Raw genomic sequence first — 17019 nt, 5'->3', positions numbered from 1 at the left:
TAGCCAGGAGTGGATCATTTTATGGGACATGATATACAACTACCTGAAAACAGTCTTCCAATAGCACTTTCATTCCTTGCCAGTGAGCAAAATTCAAAGGGGAGTTACTTTCCGTATTTCATGTCAATACAACCTGAATTTCCTCTCCAGTTGAGTCATGCTAGTTTAAAGACAAATTTCTGCAACAAGCATGACATCACAGCCACTTGGTAACAGTATAAAAAAGGGAACATGGGGAATAAAACAATCAAAAAGTTCACCTGGTTCTTCAGTTTGTCTATGGATGGGCTGTATACACACTGTGTGTAAAACACAAGCACATGGGGAGTTTTTCCACAAATCTCAATGGCACCTATTGTTCTATCTTATATAGCTTCTTCCTCTGTGCTGATGATAGAGGATTGCAATTTCTTAGGTATCTTCTTTTCCCATAAAGTAATAAAAAGCCTGCATGTGCAAGATCTCTGCTAAATATGTATGACTTTAATTTTGGTGAATGAGGTTACTCTGTGATTCATACAATACTTCATAATAAACAAAGCAGCAACAAGATAAGTTGCATATAGAGGCTTTCCTTCCTGATATGCATCTTCCTGAAACTCACCTTCCCAAACACTCATGGTCTCATCACTGTAATGAGAAATCTTTCATTTCCAGATGAGTAAACAGTCTATTTAAATGCGTCTTTCTTTTCCGTGGAAATTCTGAAGTTCTATTGAATTTCTTTTCAGTAGAAATTACTTCTGTGTGAAGGTAGGAGCAGGTAAAGAACATTGCACAGGGTCAAGACATTTCTTCAGTTCAAGTTTTGTTAGCTGCAAAGATGTCTACTTGGTAGAAATAAATAAATAAGTAAAACACAAGAAAGCACATGGAAACTCAGATCCACAAAATTTGTTGGTAAAGGCTTGGCCACACTCACCTGCAGGACACCCTACTGAAAGGCTGCATCAGCGTCCTGGGAAAGGGAGGAAACATCACTAAGACATAATCAAAAAGTCAGGGAGGCAAAGAAGAAGCTATAAATAAACCGAACAGCACCAGGGATCTACAGAGAAAACATGCATTACTGAAGCACATCTTTTTCCACAGCACATTTCCAGGTCCAAGAGCTGGTAGATGCTGAGAGGAGCAGGCTGGCTTCCTCGCAGCGAGCACAACACGGGATGTGACAGGGAAGGGCTGCCTGGGAGGGGAGTGGGATGAAGTGTCGAGCAGCAGCTCCACATCGAGCCACCCTGAGGCCGGCAGGGTGCTGGGCAGTGGAGCAGGTGGCATTGAGCAGCCCCATGTACAAGTGTAGGAACAGGGGTGTAATCAGGCCATGCAGGTACAAGCCCCAGGGTACAATTGCAGGGGCTGAAATGCTGCTGGTTGCTTTGACTTCTCAGCAATCTAATGCCATGCCCAGCTGGCAGCACAGAAAATAACCTAAGCCATATGCCACTTAGATGATTCAAGCAGCTGTTATACATGCTTATTTTCTGCTTAGCAATTTCAGCAACAAAGCCATAAATTAACACAAAACACAATATCCTTTAGATATTCAAATATGTGAAATGAATTCTATGAATTCATGGCTAGGAGAGCCCCTGCTGTCAACCCCGAGCTAGCTGGTTCAACCACCATTTTCTTCTGGCTAGGGAAAATGTGAATTAACCCTTTTCAAGGCCACGTTGTCCTCTGACACCACAGTTGTAAGAAGACAAGTACATAAAACCAAATGGACCAAAATGGTCTTATTTTCCAGGTCATAGTTCTTATAGTTAGACCTTTCTAAACTCTGTGCATAAAACTGAGCTGTCTAGAAGCAGGCATTTACTGGATTACTGGATTGTAGAAAGGATGTAGGCACGTGCACGATATTGCCTACCATGATAGCAAACCATCACTGCCAAGCCCTTCAAACAATCTCTATTTTTTCTCTTCCAAAGGATGTTACTATGCACTTGGCTGCTGCACGACATGCTGATATCACATTGCTTATCGGTGCAAGGGAGCTGCTTATGTCAGCTTGAATTATTAATGTTTTAAATCCTCTGGCAATCTGACACCACAATCTGTGTAACTGTGTTAGTAACAGCACATCCTTCTTACTGAAAATGATATCACTCAATCTACGGTGTTGTAAACTAAATACTTGGACCTTCGCCTACCATGACCCACACAAGCAGTTTCCTCCCTTTATTTTTGGCTTGATATCCCCTTAATGTCCCCATAGGGCATAAAGATATCCCCTATGGCATGTAATGATGACAAATTCTATGTCTTCCTTGTGTGTTTCATATTTTTCAGTTTGGATTTTTTTTTTACCCCTGACCACTGTGCATTTGATTTTCCCAATGAACTGTCAGATGGATAAAATGTGGTATCAAAAATATTATAAGAAACATGGAAGCAAAAACAAGAGTAAACACCAGATTACTACTATTTTGCATGGTAATGTGTCACACAGTGTATTGCCCCTGCTACGCTATTTCAAAAAGAAAGAAGAGCTCTGAGGACATTACTGGTCAATACACACCTCTTGGTAAATCAGGCAGAAATGAAACGTGTTGCCCACGTTTGGGAAACATGAGGCTGCTCAGACGAGGTAGCTGCTATCTAACTGGGAAAGAAATACTGTTTTTCCACTGTAGAAAATTGGATCGTCTGAAGAATGATCAGAATTCAGACAGCCCAATCCTTTCCTCGGGCAAACGGAGAAGCGAAAAGCTGCTTATTGCCACCCAGCTCTCAGACCCCCAATATTTTTCATTCCAGCGCCCCAGAGCTGGTTTCACCAGTTACCTCAGGGACGGTTGTCCGCGGGCTGCAGTTGGCATCAGGGCTGGGCTTGACTTTGGGACTGGGGTCAGGGGCACCTTAACACCTGTTAGCAGCTCAGGTCACACTGAGCCGCCTCACTGCCTCTTTGACCCTCCCTGCCCACCCCTGAGGAGCTCTTTCTGGGTCCCAAATCCCCCTCAGCGGCACATCTCTTTGGCATCATTTTTTCCAGCGCGAGCTTCAGGCAGCTTTTTTCATGTGTTCTCACACTTCAGGAGTAAAACTGCCTTGCAGAAGTCTCTCACCTTTTTTGTTTTGTGTTTTATTACTTTATTTTTCAAAAGTCTTTGGATTTCTCACCCAAACTTGTGCTCTCTTGAACACCAGATGCCAAACCTAGTTGGGGGGATACTTTCCCTCAAATCTCCCCTGACACTTCATGCCCTTGCAGTCCCTTATCTCCCTGCCCATAGAAGGAAGAGCTGATTCTGGCCCAGACCTTCAGAGATGAAATGGCACTTGAGGAAAGCCCAGAAATTTATTTCAGTGGTTTCTCTTTTAGGGAGGGACCTGAAAAATCTCTAAATTTTTCTGAAAATCTACAGAAGAGTTAAAAGCTCCCAGCCCCACTTGAGACCCAACGAGCACTTTCAGGGAAAGGAGCCAGACACTCCCCGCAAGGCGCCCACCACACACGCATCCCCGGCACCCACAGCAGCTGTCTCTGCATCTTATGATGATACCTATGCATGAAATCAAAACTTCTTTCAGAGCACCATCATCAGAACAATTATTTTATTAACAGTGACAAACAAAGGATAAAAACGTCAGAACTTCCTGGAAAGGCATGGTGTACCCGTGGAGAACATACATGGTTATGTACATCAGTTCATCATATAAATGGGAGTGATTTACTTTAGGCGACTGCAACATCCTTCATTAGGCTGCCACGACTCTGGAGCTTTTTCCCTGTGGGGCGAGTGACCCCCGCAGCACCCACCCCGCCAGGCTGGCACCGGCTGGTCCTGCTGTGGCACGGGGAGGTGCTCCCAGGTGCTTCCCGCACATTCCTCTGCTTCTCCCCTCCTCAGAGCTACCTCCGAGCGCCACATCTAGGCCCTCCAACCGGCACCAGAGGGATGTTTCCTACCTCGAGAAGGAGCTGGGTTCTTCTCCTGGCACTAGCGCCTTGGCGTGGTGGCGATGCACAGGCTGGCACTTGGGAAGGGTGAACTCAACGGGGCCAGGGGGCATGGGGGAAGGAGGAGGGCGGCTCTGCGGATGTCGGGTGTCACACACAGCTACATGGGCAGCACGAGGGCTAGCGCTGCCACCACCGCCCCCGGGCTGGTTCTTCGAAGCGGCGCAAGCGTCGGGTCCCGAGCGCCCGCCGGCCAGTGGCTGCGCGGCCTGTCCTACAGGCACTTGAGGAGGAAAGAGTTGCAGGAGGTGGCACGGGGGCAGTCGTAGAGCTTCCCGATGCAGGCGCCCTTCCTCACAGCACACTGCTCCCTGGCGTCGCACTGTGGGAGCAACGTGCCTGTGAGTGGGGGAACAGGAGCGCAGCCGGCAGCGGGGCCGGGCGGGCACTCACCATGGGCACCTGCCCGAACTTCTCGTAGCGCGGGATCCGCTTGCTTTTCAGCTTCTCCAGCACCTCCTGCAGCGCCTCGATCTGCCGAGAGAGCCCGCAGGGCGTCAGGGCGCGCGCGGGAGGGGAGCCGCCCAGACGCTGCCCGCCCGCCCCCTTCCCCTCCCGGTCCCACCAGCTCCTTCTCGTGGGAGGCGGCGGCGGGCGCCAGGTCGCGTCGCGGCGCGGCGGCTCGGGCGGCTCGTGCCCGCGGGCGCCCAGTAGCAGCGCGGCGGCCAAAGCGCAGAGTGCCAGCGGGCGGCAGCTCTCCATGGTGCTGCCCCGCTTCAACTTCCTCAAGTGAGATTGAGGCTGGAACAGCCAAAAAGATGCCTTTTTTCCCACGAGCGGGAACTGGAGCACGCGCTCTGCCTGCACGCAAGTACTTGTGGCTTCCCCCTCGAAGAGGGGACAGGGGCTGTCATGTCCCCTTGCGCTGTGGGGAAGAGCACAGAGCCAGTGCTGGGCTCACAGGCACAAGGAGGAGCAGGACATGCAGAGGAGCCGAAGCCAGGCGGGTTGGCTCATCCAGGAGATTGGGCTTGGGAACAGATGGAGAGGTCCCACCAGGGCAGACTTAGGCACTAAAGGGGAAGCCGCAGCTCACCCACCCACCTGGGAGCTGTGCTGGCTTCAGGCCAGGTGGCCCCTAGCACTAAGCAATGCCCTGGCAGGAGAGCAGCTCTGCTGGCCACATCCAGCCCAGGCCTCGCTCTGCTGCTGTACGGGCAGGAGGCTGATGGGAGAGTGTCCGTAAATGCTTAACAACAAGAAAAACAAGCAGCAGCTTGTGGAGCCGAGCTGTGGCTAGTGCAGCAGGGCCAGGGCAGGGGAAGGGAAGGGAGCGCGATTCCCCCAGGAGACCCAGGAGCAGCCAGCCCCCTGGAGCTCCCCGGCTGCACGGGACCTGAGCAAGGCCCCAGCAGAGGCCAGTCAGGGCTGCTGCGTAGGCTCAGGAGGATGGCAAGAGTCCTCCTTGCAGCTTGGCCCCACAGGCTTGGCCTCCACAAAGCTCCAGGTGCTTTGGGGCACTAAAATGAAGAGCAGGAGAGCAGAGCAGGCGAGCAGCGAGGCAGAAGTTCAGCCTCCCTGAGTGCTCTTGTGGTGCCACGTGACTCCCGCACCACTGTGGGGAGGCAGAGCCAGGAGCAGCACTCACCCAGGGGAGGCCCCTGCTCTGCCCCTGCAGCCACCAAGTGGCCGTGGGTTCGGCTTTTGGGGAGGCATGCAGCTGCGCTTGCCCCCCAGCCTCGGCTCCCACCAAGGAGAGGAGGAGGAGTGCAAAAAGCCTCCTTAACAATACTCTCATAGTGGGTCTTAACAGGGCGGTTAGGAAGAGCCCAGAAAGGCAAAACCACACACACGAAATACAAATAATACATTAAAAAAAAAAAAAAAAAAAAAAAAAAAAAAACAGACCCAGAGAGATACTTTCCAAATGGGAAGGCAAATATTTAAAGGAACCATAGGGAGCTGTGGCTTAACAAGGAATTTTTAACAGTGTCATTTTGTTTGAGGCAATAAAAAGCCTCAGATCTCTCCTGCTATCGTGTTGCTTGCCTTCAGAGCTGCATGTTCACCTCTTGCTGTTACCTTCTCCCAATATATTTATCTAAGATAAATTAGGGTTCTGCCACATCCAAAGCAACAAGAGAGTCCAGAAGCGTATTTGAAAGATAGCATCTGCTTCAGAGCCTGTGGATGTGGATAAGATCAGGCCTAAAGCTTGACCAAACTTAGGCTAAGAGGAAGGGCCCGGCGTCCGGAAGATCTCGCGATGTAACGGAAAGCGCAGGTGGCAGCTGAGTAAGAGTGACTGCTTAATCATACCGTTTAACTATACATAGAATAGGCGCAGCTGCTTTTCCTTATTAGGTATAAATATCGCTTATTGGTGGCAAAGCAAGCTTCCGCATTCGAAAAGAGTATAACTGTAGTAAGCAGCAAGCAATAAACGGCACTCCAACCATATTGGTGTTACGTGGTTTGTCCCCTCGCAGGGTAGGATGGCCCCGGAGAGTCCGACCTCCAGGTGTACACGCTACGTTGCCGAGAGCTGAGACCGGAGCCCGCTGCGTGCCGAGGGCCGAAAGCCGGAGCCCACTGCGTTGCCGGGAGCCGAGACCGGAGGCAGTGGATGGCCGGGGGGACGGCAGATGGCCGGAGACAGCGAACGGCAACAAGAGCCAAATACCAATTCATCTCCAAGAGTGAGAGATTGGAAAAGTACTATTTAAGTAAAAGATGGGTTCTCACAAGAATGGCAGATACACAAATGCCAACACGATTATTAAAACTACAAACTGCATGTTAAACTAACCCCCAAATGGAAGGAAATGGGGAGAGAGAGAGAGGGCAGCGAGAAGAGGCACCCACTAACTTATCAGAAATTACATTTACAGATTGTCCCTCCATTTCTGCAGGCAGTTATTGCAGACCATGCACCAGCTGTGTCTCACCCCAGTTTTCACACCAGACGCATACTCCTCGCAACAATTTCGGATCAGACTATGTGACCTCAATTTTCATTAGGTAAACTGCCAGCAATTTCACTTGTTTAGCGCCTTGGTTTATTGCACAGCTCTGGATGCCATGAGAATAGAAAATAAAATGGCAGGTGTGAGTGGCAATGGGCAGGGCCAAACTTTCTGTGGTCCATTCATCCTTAATCAGCCATCTCCGTCCAAATAATTTAAGAAACACCATCGGTTGCTTGCAACAGTAGCGAGGGACAAGATATGCATTGTAGCCCACCACATTCAGAGCTTTCCACTTCCTTCCACCACAGGGGCATTTGAAAAACGCTATCATGGTCACAATATCAACCTCCTTAAGCACAACCAACTCAAACATCGACCTCTCAAAAAAAAAAAAAAAGGCTATGTCCTTTAGAGGTATCAAGAGAGCTAGAACTAGGTTATCTCTTGGTCTTGCCATGGTGAAGGGATATGCTGTTCACAGGAGGGGGGAGGACGTACAGCCCAGAAAAGTGGTCCCCAAAAAGAAGCCAAGAAAGGTCACCTGGAAACCTAGAGACCGAGTTCAAGGTCTGGGTTCACCTGACATGGGGGAAGCCATTTCATCTATTCCTCAACTTCTGCCACGAAAAAAGTATCATCCTAAATATCATCTTTTCTAATAAGTAAGTAGATTATCAGTGAGGTGCTGATACTACAACAAGGAGATCATACGCACCTGAGATGGGCAGAACAAGTCCGGAAAGTCACCCATAGCTCTCCGATTGCCTCTGCTGTCAGGACCCACATCCTTGCCCAGGCAGGCAAAAGCCACCCCTTGCTAGCAGCGGTCTCTAAAGGACAGCTGTCAGACAAGTCACATCTCCCCTCCACAGAAATAGTAGTTTATTTATCATTAATATTCATTAAACAACTAGAAGAGATCCAGTGGGTAAGCAACAAAAACACAAGTGATGATGCCTATAAAATCATCAAATACAGTACAGACACGGTGTCCTCCACTTCACTTCCAGCAGGTCCACAGAAGAAAAGGTTTTCCAGCAAATCTCTGCCAGACTCTATGCGAGGGGCCGCCTCTTCCTCTAGTGTCCGTATAGCCAGAGCACATTATGTACAGCAGTGCCCACGCATGAGGCACAGCGCATTAACGTCAAAAGCTTTTCCAAGATGTTTTCAGGTGCAAGGGGGAAGCGATAATCACTGGTGATTCTTTGAATCATTCATGTTGAATGTAGGTCCTGTTCTGCAGCGTCCCCTAAACACAACATGCTGATAGGAAGCTAATGAACTCATGCTGATGAATGCCCTTTGCTTACCATGTTTCCAAAGATAGGTATTACTGAGGCAGAACCACCTGATTTATTCAGAGACATGTTTTGACTTGGGTTGTATGCATATTTAGGGGAAGAAATGCTGATAAATGTAAGTAACTATCCTTGCAGACGTAGCCAGCAACAGGGAGTTAGCATTTCAGATGGTCCCCACAAACATATCTGCCTTCATTACCTGCATCTCAGTCACTGTCTCCAACTCAGAATGATTTCATTACCCATCTCGCCAACAGAGCGATCCCTTGCTGTTAGGAGTGGCCATGGGGCCCGGGGTAACAGGCTCAGGAAACTGGCCCAAAGAGTCAAAGCCAGGAAGGCAATGGCTGTCTGAACTATTAGCTCTAGAGCAGGCAGACGAAGCTCAAAAACAGTGTGTTTCTTAGAAGCCATTTAGAGCAATCATGGGGGTGGGGGCAATTTCTTAATTCTCCCTGGCCTTTTTATACACATATTTGAAATTCTGCAGTTTTCAAAGGCATCTCAAATGCCCAGCAACTGTAGAAAACATTGCAGTATTTTCAGAAGAAATAATTCCTGGGGCCACGACCAGCACAACATCTCATCTCACCAAGACATGAGATCAAGAAGCAGTGACATGAGAACGCAACTCTATGCCTTGTTGCTATTTTATTACAGAATTTAAAATTATTCATCACTGTTAAGTATTTCATATCCTAAGAACATGCACGCCAGCATGACAGAGTAACATGCATAGACTTTTGCTATGGGCCGTGTTTCGGATGGATTTGTGCTCTGTGAGGTAGAAAATGGGCCACTTAGTGCAACATAGGGGCACATCAGAGACCCAACAGCACAACTGGTGTTGGGCTCTGTTTATTCTACATTGAAAGCCTCCCTTCTAAAGCATTTACTTCTTTCATTTTTTTTTCTGAAACACAGCTGAGAGGCAGATAGGCCACATTCCTTCCCCCTCCTAGGACCAAGGCACGTCTGGGAAAACTCTTGCTGACAAGTTACCTGGAAAGATCATTGCCCTGAGCAATCTTTTTGCTCCTCCCAGGCCAGTGTAGGAGAGGACATTAACTGTGCTAGAATATGGTCTCCAGTAAGAAATATTCCTGAAAAAAAAATTATTCCAGTAAAAAATATTTAGCCATTACGTATTTGCCATTTGAGCACCCACAGATCCAATGTAGGTAAAATTCCCTTCTTCATTCCAGTTAGCACAATATTTACCTTGCTATTCTAGGCTGTGGAGGCACACTTCAAGGACACTAGTACAGGACGCCTTGTTAGTAGATAACCACCCTCAAGGACAGCAGTGCAGGTGTTCTACTAGCAAACAAGGAGCAAAAGCAACTGTACAGCTGCTGTGTGACCAAGAAGCTGATCGGATAGCCTTGATGCTCTCCCTTAGATTATTGGCTTATTTAGCAACCACAATTCGCGTGCTTATAGGCAAATAAGGTATTGTATCCAGGACAGTATGGTATATAAGCTTTATCTGATGCTCAATAAAGTGTCTTTGGCTCATTATACCAGAGGCCCTGCTCTCAATACGCCAACTAGGCAAAGTACACACCAAACATTTAGTTTCTACAAGGTGCAATATAAGTGAAAAGTACAAATGAAATGACAGACATGTAATTCTCTAAAAGCATTATACTGCAACAAAATTACACTAAATAAATGGGAATCAACAAAGCACTCCAGTCCTCCCTCTAACAACTCAGAAGTAGCAGTCAGGCATGTGCTCCGAGTCGAGCATTGATCCGTGTGAGGAGACTGCTGGGTCTTCGTGCAGCTAAAGTCACCAGAGGGCTCCCACCATGAAGCAAGTGTTGAAACGTGTCAGCAGCCACTGCTGGCCTCCCAGAGCACCTGGCAAGCTGCAGCTCCTGGAGGTGCTCACAGGCCCCTTCTGGCTCTTCCAGAAGGAGCCAGCCAGCCATCAGACTCCCTGTTGTTTTGTCTTCAGGGAATCACACGGAAGAGCAATGATTTTTTGGATGAAAGCCAGAGAGGACAAAATGCTAACATCCACGTGAAATCTATAATCTCATGCTGTGTTGAACTCACTGGCTGCCCTTACCACACTTACGTTTTGCAAAAATTACTTACTAGTGAATGTGGATTTTGTTGGATTGCATCTACGGGAAACATACAAAATAGAATTAAAAGCAATAAAAGAGCTCATAAGTAGCAAATATACAGCCTATTTTGCACTCTTACTGAAGGGATAATATAAATGTTTCACGTCAAACATATAACAGTGCCAGAAGTGAAATGGACACTGGCGTTACACAAGCACTACCGGTGACCAACCTGAAATTAGTGTTAAAACACTATAGTACAGTGTGAGGATTGCTGAGTGAAAACATATAATTAGGACACTTCCATGCAAGAGAGTACAGTATAAATCTTTTTTTTTTTTTTCATCAGTTTAAAACAGCTCAACCCTGCAGAGAATTTGCTCTCTAGCCCCAGTTAAAATATACACAGGTAATGGTGACATTTGTATTACATCCTGAAAATCCCAAATTCTGTCTTCTTAGTAGGTGCATTAAGCGCTGCGCTGAGACTGAGGCCCAAAACCAGACTTGTGTCAGGCAGATCAATAATTCCATCATCCCACAATCTAGGAAAAAATAACGATAATAGAGGGAAATTAATGTATACAGTTTACAGTAAGTAGGTTTTCAAGTACACAAAACTGACACCAGATATACTAAAGTAGGAGGACTAAAGAGGTAAATTCTGTGTCGAGCCCTGGGGTTAATTCCCCTTAACATTAACACAATGGTTTGATGTGCATCCTTTTACTTGTGTAATTTGTCTTCTAGAGCAAGGTATAAATTGTTGCAGCTTGGAGCGGGTCAGGAATGCCAGACAGCAACTTCATAGAAGCTGGAACTGACTTCATATATTTCGCGTTACGTATCACAATATATAGCAATTCGCATAGCAACATCTCAGCAGAGCATCAGTAATTGGTTACAAGCATTAACGTGCTAACATATCATAGGTTGCTAAGTCGTATCCAAGCGCCTAACCGCAAGATTTAAAAACAGCGTCTCAGTCCTAGGAACTTCCTCAAGTACAGGAGACACTTCCTTAAAAGTTGTTTACCGAAATTCAGTGATTCTGCATGTCAGCCTTTTCAGTCCAGGTTAAGGACGGTCAAAGGCACCCCCCTGTACAATGTCCCCCTACAATAAATACTGAATAAAGGGACTATGTCAAATTGCAGATTTTAAATTAGAATTTTCACACTTATTTTAGTATTAAGTTGTTATGAAAAGAGAACTTGGTTATTTTTTAATGTTCCAATGGAAAACAACTTTTTGTTAAGGAATTACCCTCTTTTATTAAGAATGCTGGAAATTTAGGACTAAGTCACATCATTATTTATGTGATTGAGACTCTTTCAGTTGTCAAATTAGGATGTTTCAAGCTTAAAAGCAATTTGTGCTTTTATCATTAAGGAGTTAGGAGTAAATTTTTATATATTTCCAATGTAATTATTTCCAGTCACGTATTTATTTCTTCTGAAGTCAATTTCTAAACTATATAAGCTAATGCCCTCCCTAGTACAGCCCTGAAGGCAATTAAAGGATGAAGGAATGTCTGAGCAAATACCAAATTCTCAAATCCTCCAACTCATGATCACTTGCAAACAGCCTCTTTGATATTATCCCAAAATTAAAGTACTTGTGGCAGATATATCCTTCAGCTCTATCCTACTCAAAACAAAACCTGTATTAAAACTCCCAGCAGTCCACAAAATTGTTCATATTGTGTATCTATTACATCCCTGGTACTTATTAATACAGCAATATTTAAACAGGACACTACACATCGTTACAACTCAAGCCTTGTTAAATCAGCATACATTTTAAGCAGGGTCTGCAAGAACCTAAACGCAGTATCTGCAGTTAAGACAGCGATTCTACTCCCTCACCCCAGCTTTCCCTCATGAGACTCGTGTAGTGCTCTTCTCTGAACTCATTGCAGTGTTGTCATGTCTAATGGTTTATTCAGTGTCTGTAAACAGCTGCTCTGCTTTAACAAGTGTGGTTTAAAACTATGAGAAAGGATCATGAATAGGAAGGAAACACTGAATTTTATCAACAGAAAGCTTAACAATTCCTAACTAAAGTCTCCAGTTGCCAATAAAATAAAAGCTTGATTAAGATGTTTCACGCCGGAAGAGCTATGGCACATGCTGACCCGGCTGACAGGAGCCTGCCAGGACATAATAGCCAAAGGAGCAAATTTAACTTGGTTTTACTGAGACTTTTCTCAGTCAGGTCAATAGGTTTGAGTCTCTCAGGCCCCAAGACAGTGGTTATAACTATTCACATTGTCTAACACGATAAAATGATGCAACATTTCCTACACTTGTAACATTATGAAATAAGCATTACCAAATATTTTATGCGTAAGCTTTTCCACTCCTTTTCCTTGTATTTAAAGTTGAATTTTGATAAATTTAGTCAGATTAATCAGGGGGAGGGAGAGAGAAGAACCCTGTGAATAAGGCCAGTCAGCAAAGCAGTTTTGCAAGGTCAGATCAACCACCAACCCTTTGTCTTTTTAGGACTGTAAAAATATTTGACTGCAAGAAGCGTCACAAATACAGTGACTTCTTTTTTAAAGCACATTTAATCTTTTTGACTGTTACAGGTTTGCTCGATCTGCCATATTTGTGATGAACTTTGTTATTTATGAAAAACGCCAGAACTGAATGAAGTACCTCATATTTTGTGAAAGTGTTTAATAGATCTGTTAGCAGAGCCTGGGGAGTGCAGGGATAAACAGAATTAAATAATAATCACCATCTTAGTGTGGTACTTGCCAAGTTGCAATTTTACAGTGACTGCCATCCTAATAAACACATTTCCAAACATGAAACACATTTTTATGACAAACTTGTTTTCTGTAACCACAGTTAGTGAACTTTTGCTGACATCTATAAAGATCCGACACTGCATAACAGAGAAGCTGCTTTCATACAGTCACCCCTGGCTTCTGCTTCTCTTTCTTTAAAGAAAACTACTTTCTCTGTTGGAATGTAACATTAATAATTAAACTATCTATTAAAACACCACTGCTAGAACATGAATCACATCTACACTCATAAAACATTCATAACAGAGTAAAAGAAATGCTCAGCCCCCCCAAAGTTAAATGCTCATGCAATTTGTCATGATGTACACTGACTAAACTCCTCTTGGAAACCTGTAAGCAGATTAATATAGCTCATTAAGAAGGGTGCTGCCTAACGACTCTTGTTAATTAAGAATGCTCAGTATGAAAGGCTCTAATCAGGTAACTGATTGAAGTTCGATTAGAAAATACAACTATGGAGAGCAGCATTGACATCCTGTACATATAACAAGTTATAATTTGCAAGCAAAATTACATATGCAGAGCAAATAAGGAAATTTGCTTTTGTTTTATGATCATTAAGGCATCTTGCTCCCCTTTCACTATTTCTGCTCAAAGCTTGATCCAAACCCTAATGAAGCCAACTGGAAGGGTCACATCAATTTCCATGGTCATTAGTGGCCTGGAAGGCTGAGTGAGGCCTCATCCTTTGCCAAGGGAAGAGCGTGAGTGAGTTTCCAAACTGCCTATTCTTGAGAGGTAATAAGGAAAGCAGGCCTCATCCCTGCCCACTGTCCTTTTCTCTCAGGAATATCGAGCTGTTTGCCAAAGTTTGGTGCTGCTCTTTTGGGGGAGGGACGTAGAAAGCCAAGTCTGCTAGAATTCCATTTCAGTGCCGTGCTCTGATGTTTGGGAGACGGCCGACTGTTAGCTGGGACGTACTTGGAACCAGAAAGGAAGTCTCCCTTAGAGCAAAGGAAGCAGGTTACGTTCTCTCCCTCAGCCACTGAGAGTGCTGGCCAATAAGCACCTGCTGATGTTGGCTCACACATGGGCCGGCTCCAAGGTACAGGTGGTTGAATCCCTCCGGCTAAGACTGCAGGGGGATTTCATGTCATTGGGGGTTGTTTCTCATTTGGCAGCTACTCCACAGTTTTCATTACTTTCATCACCATTTGAGCTTTTGATCTGAGATCTCGTTTAGGATCTAGCAACAAATGAAAGCACAAGGCACATGCATGACAGGAAGGCAGAAAATCAGGGCAGAGGAAACAATATCTACCAATAAGCCCATCTGTTTTTACAAAGAGCAATTTAGACGAGGCAGACTACAGGTGCCCAGGTGGTGTTCTCCTCCATTCTGCCAACGAGGGGAATGGACTCAAGGAGGAGAAGGCGGATATGGCAGCTTAACAACTGGCTGCGCCGCTGGGCCTGGCAACAGGGTTTTGGCTTCTATGACCATGGGTCTCTGTTTGATGACCAACAGCTAGTGGGGAATGATGGGACTCATCTTAGCAAGAGGGGCACACATCTCTTTGCAAAAAGGCTGGCCAACCTGGTTAGGAGGGCTTTAAACTAGGCAAGAAGGGGGAAGGGGAGTGGCACACTGACACGGCAAGCAGTACCGCACACCCCAGGTCAGATGGCGCCCAGCGGGAGTATGGTAGTGGGGAAGTGAGGATAGGAAATGATCCCGGAGTGTCCTCTTTCACCCCTCCTGGGAAACCTGTGGCCTCTGTTTCTTCCCTGAAATGCCTGTATACCAATGCGCGAAGCATGGGGAATAAGCAGGATGAACTGGAGATCTGTGTGCGGTCCCAGCGTCATGATCTCATTGGAATCACAGAGACGTGGTGGGATAGCTCGCACGACTGGAGCGCTGCCATGGAAGGCTATGTGCTCTTTAGGAAGGACAGGCTGAGAAGGCGAGGTGGTGGAGTTGCTCTTTATGTGAGAGAGCAACTAGAATGCATGGAGCTCAACCTGGGAGTCGAGGATGAGCGAGTTGAGAGCTTGTGGGTAAGGATTAGAGGGCAGGCTAATGTGGGAGACACTGTGGTGGGTGTCTGCTACAGGCCACCTGACCAAGACGAGGAGGTTGATGAGGCCTTCTATAGGCAGCTGGATGTTGCCTCACGGTCACAGGCCCTGGTTCTCATGGGGGACTTCAACTACCCTGACATCAACTGGGAGGACAACACAGCCAGGCATAAGCAGTCCTGGAGGTTCCTGCAGAGCGTCGACGATAACTTTTTGACGCAGGTTGTGGAGGAGCCGACGAGGAGAGGTGGGCTACTGGACCTCGTGCTATCAAATAGGGAGGGCCTAGTAGGAGATGTTAAGGTGGGGGGTAGCCTCGGCTGCAGTGACCATGAGTTGGTGGAGTTCAGGATTCAACGAGGAGGAGGCAGGGCTGTAAGTAGCCTTGCGACGATGGACTTCAGGAGGGCCAACTTAAGCCTCTTCAGGGACCTCCTCGGTAGAATCCCATGGGCTAGTGCTCTAGAAGGCAGGGGGGCCCAAGAGAGCTGGTTAGTTTTCAAGCGGCACTTCCTCCACGTTCAGCAACAGTGCATCCCTGTGTGTAGGAAGGGAGGCAGAGGGGGCAGGCGACCTGCGTGGATGAGCCGGGAGCTTGTGGCAATGCTCAAGCAGAAGGCAGCGGTATACAGAATGTGGAAAAAAGGACAGGCCCCCTGGGAGAAATACAGGAACGTAGTCAGGGAGTGCAGAGATGCGACAAGGAAAGCTAAGGCACGTCTGGAAGGCAAGCTGGCAAGGGACGTTAAAAATAACAAAAAAAATTTCTTCAAATACATTAACAGCAAAAGGAAGATCAGGGAAAACGTGGGTCCGCTGGAGGACGGGATGGGCACCTTGGTTACAAATAACACAGAAAAAGCAGAGTTGCTCAATGCCTTCTTCGCTTCGGTGTTTACCAAGGGCAGCCCTTTAGAGCCCCAGGCCCTAGAGACAAGAGAAGAAGCAGGTGGAGAGGAAGACTTGCCCTGGGTAGAGGAAGATTGGGTCAGAGAGCACCTAAGGAACCTCGATACCCACAAATCCATGGGCCCTGATGGGATGCACCCCAGAGTGCTGCGGGAGCTGGCAGATGCCATAGCTAAGCCGCTCTCCATCATCTTTGAAAGATCCTGGAGAACGGGGGAGGTGCCGGAAGACTGGAAGAAGGCCAATGTCACGCCAGTCTTCAAAAAAGGCAAGAAGGAGGACCCAGGCAACTACAGGCCAGTCAGCCTCACCTCCGTCCCCGGAAAAGTGATGGAACGGCTCATACTGGCCGTTGTCTCCAGGCACATGGAGGACAAGAAGGTGCTCAAGAGTAGTCAGCATGGATTCACCAAGGGGAAATCTTGCCTGACTAACCTGATAGCCTTCTATGATGAAATGACCGGCTGGATAGACGAGGGGAGAGCGGTGGATGTCGTCTATCTCGACTTCACCAAGGCTTTTGACACCGTCCCTCACAACATCCTCCTGGGCAAGCTCCGGAAGTGTGGGATAGATGAGTGGACAGTGAGGTGGATTAGGAACTGGCTGGATGGCAGGGCCCAGAGAGTGGTGATCAGCGGTGCTGAGTCTAGTTGGAGGCCTGTGGCTAGTGGGGTCCCCCAGGGGTCAGTCCTTGGTCCAGTCCTGTTCAATTTATTCATCAATGACCTGGATGAAGGCACAGAGTGCTCCCTCAGCAAGTTTGCTGATGACACGAAACTGGGAGGAGTAGCCGATACCCCAGAGGGCTGTGCTGCCATCCAGAGGGACCTGGACAGACTGGACAACTGGGCGGTGAAAAACCTCATGCAATTCAACAAGGCCAAGTGCAAGGTCCTGCACCTGGGGAGGAATAACCCCAGACACCAGTACAGGCTGGGGACCGACCTTGTGGAGAGCAGCTCTGCAGAGAAAGACCTGGGTGTCATGGTGGATGATAAGTTGACCA

At 47.0% G+C, this 17019-nt stretch overlaps 2 pseudogenes across 1 annotated transcript in view; both read right to left on the bottom strand.

Annotated features, from left to right (window-relative positions):
* Positions 1–4184: 4184 nt before the first annotated feature.
* LOC148590732 (cocaine- and amphetamine-regulated transcript protein-like) lies at positions 4185–4672 on the bottom strand (annotated as a pseudogene).
* Positions 4673–10608: 5936 nt separating this feature from the next.
* LOC104571026 (methylcrotonoyl-CoA carboxylase beta chain, mitochondrial-like) overlaps positions 10609–17019 on the bottom strand; it is a 43106-nt pseudogene continuing 36695 nt past the window's right edge. Inside the window, exon 14 of the transcript XR_015914261.1 lies at positions 10609–10806. The product of XR_015914261.1 is annotated as a methylcrotonoyl-CoA carboxylase beta chain, mitochondrial-like (transcript). The remainder of the gene's footprint in view (positions 10807–17019) is intronic.

The sequence above is a fragment of the Tinamus guttatus genome, unplaced genomic scaffold, assembly GCF_059628265.1.
Source record: "Tinamus guttatus ecotype Peru unplaced genomic scaffold, ASM5962826v1 Tinamus_guttatus_pri_ptg001135l, whole genome shotgun sequence".
NCBI lineage: Eukaryota > Metazoa > Chordata > Aves > Tinamiformes > Tinamidae > Tinamus > Tinamus guttatus.
The sequence above is the reverse complement of the archived record's forward strand: the minus strand, read 5'-3'. Positions and strand labels throughout refer to the sequence as shown.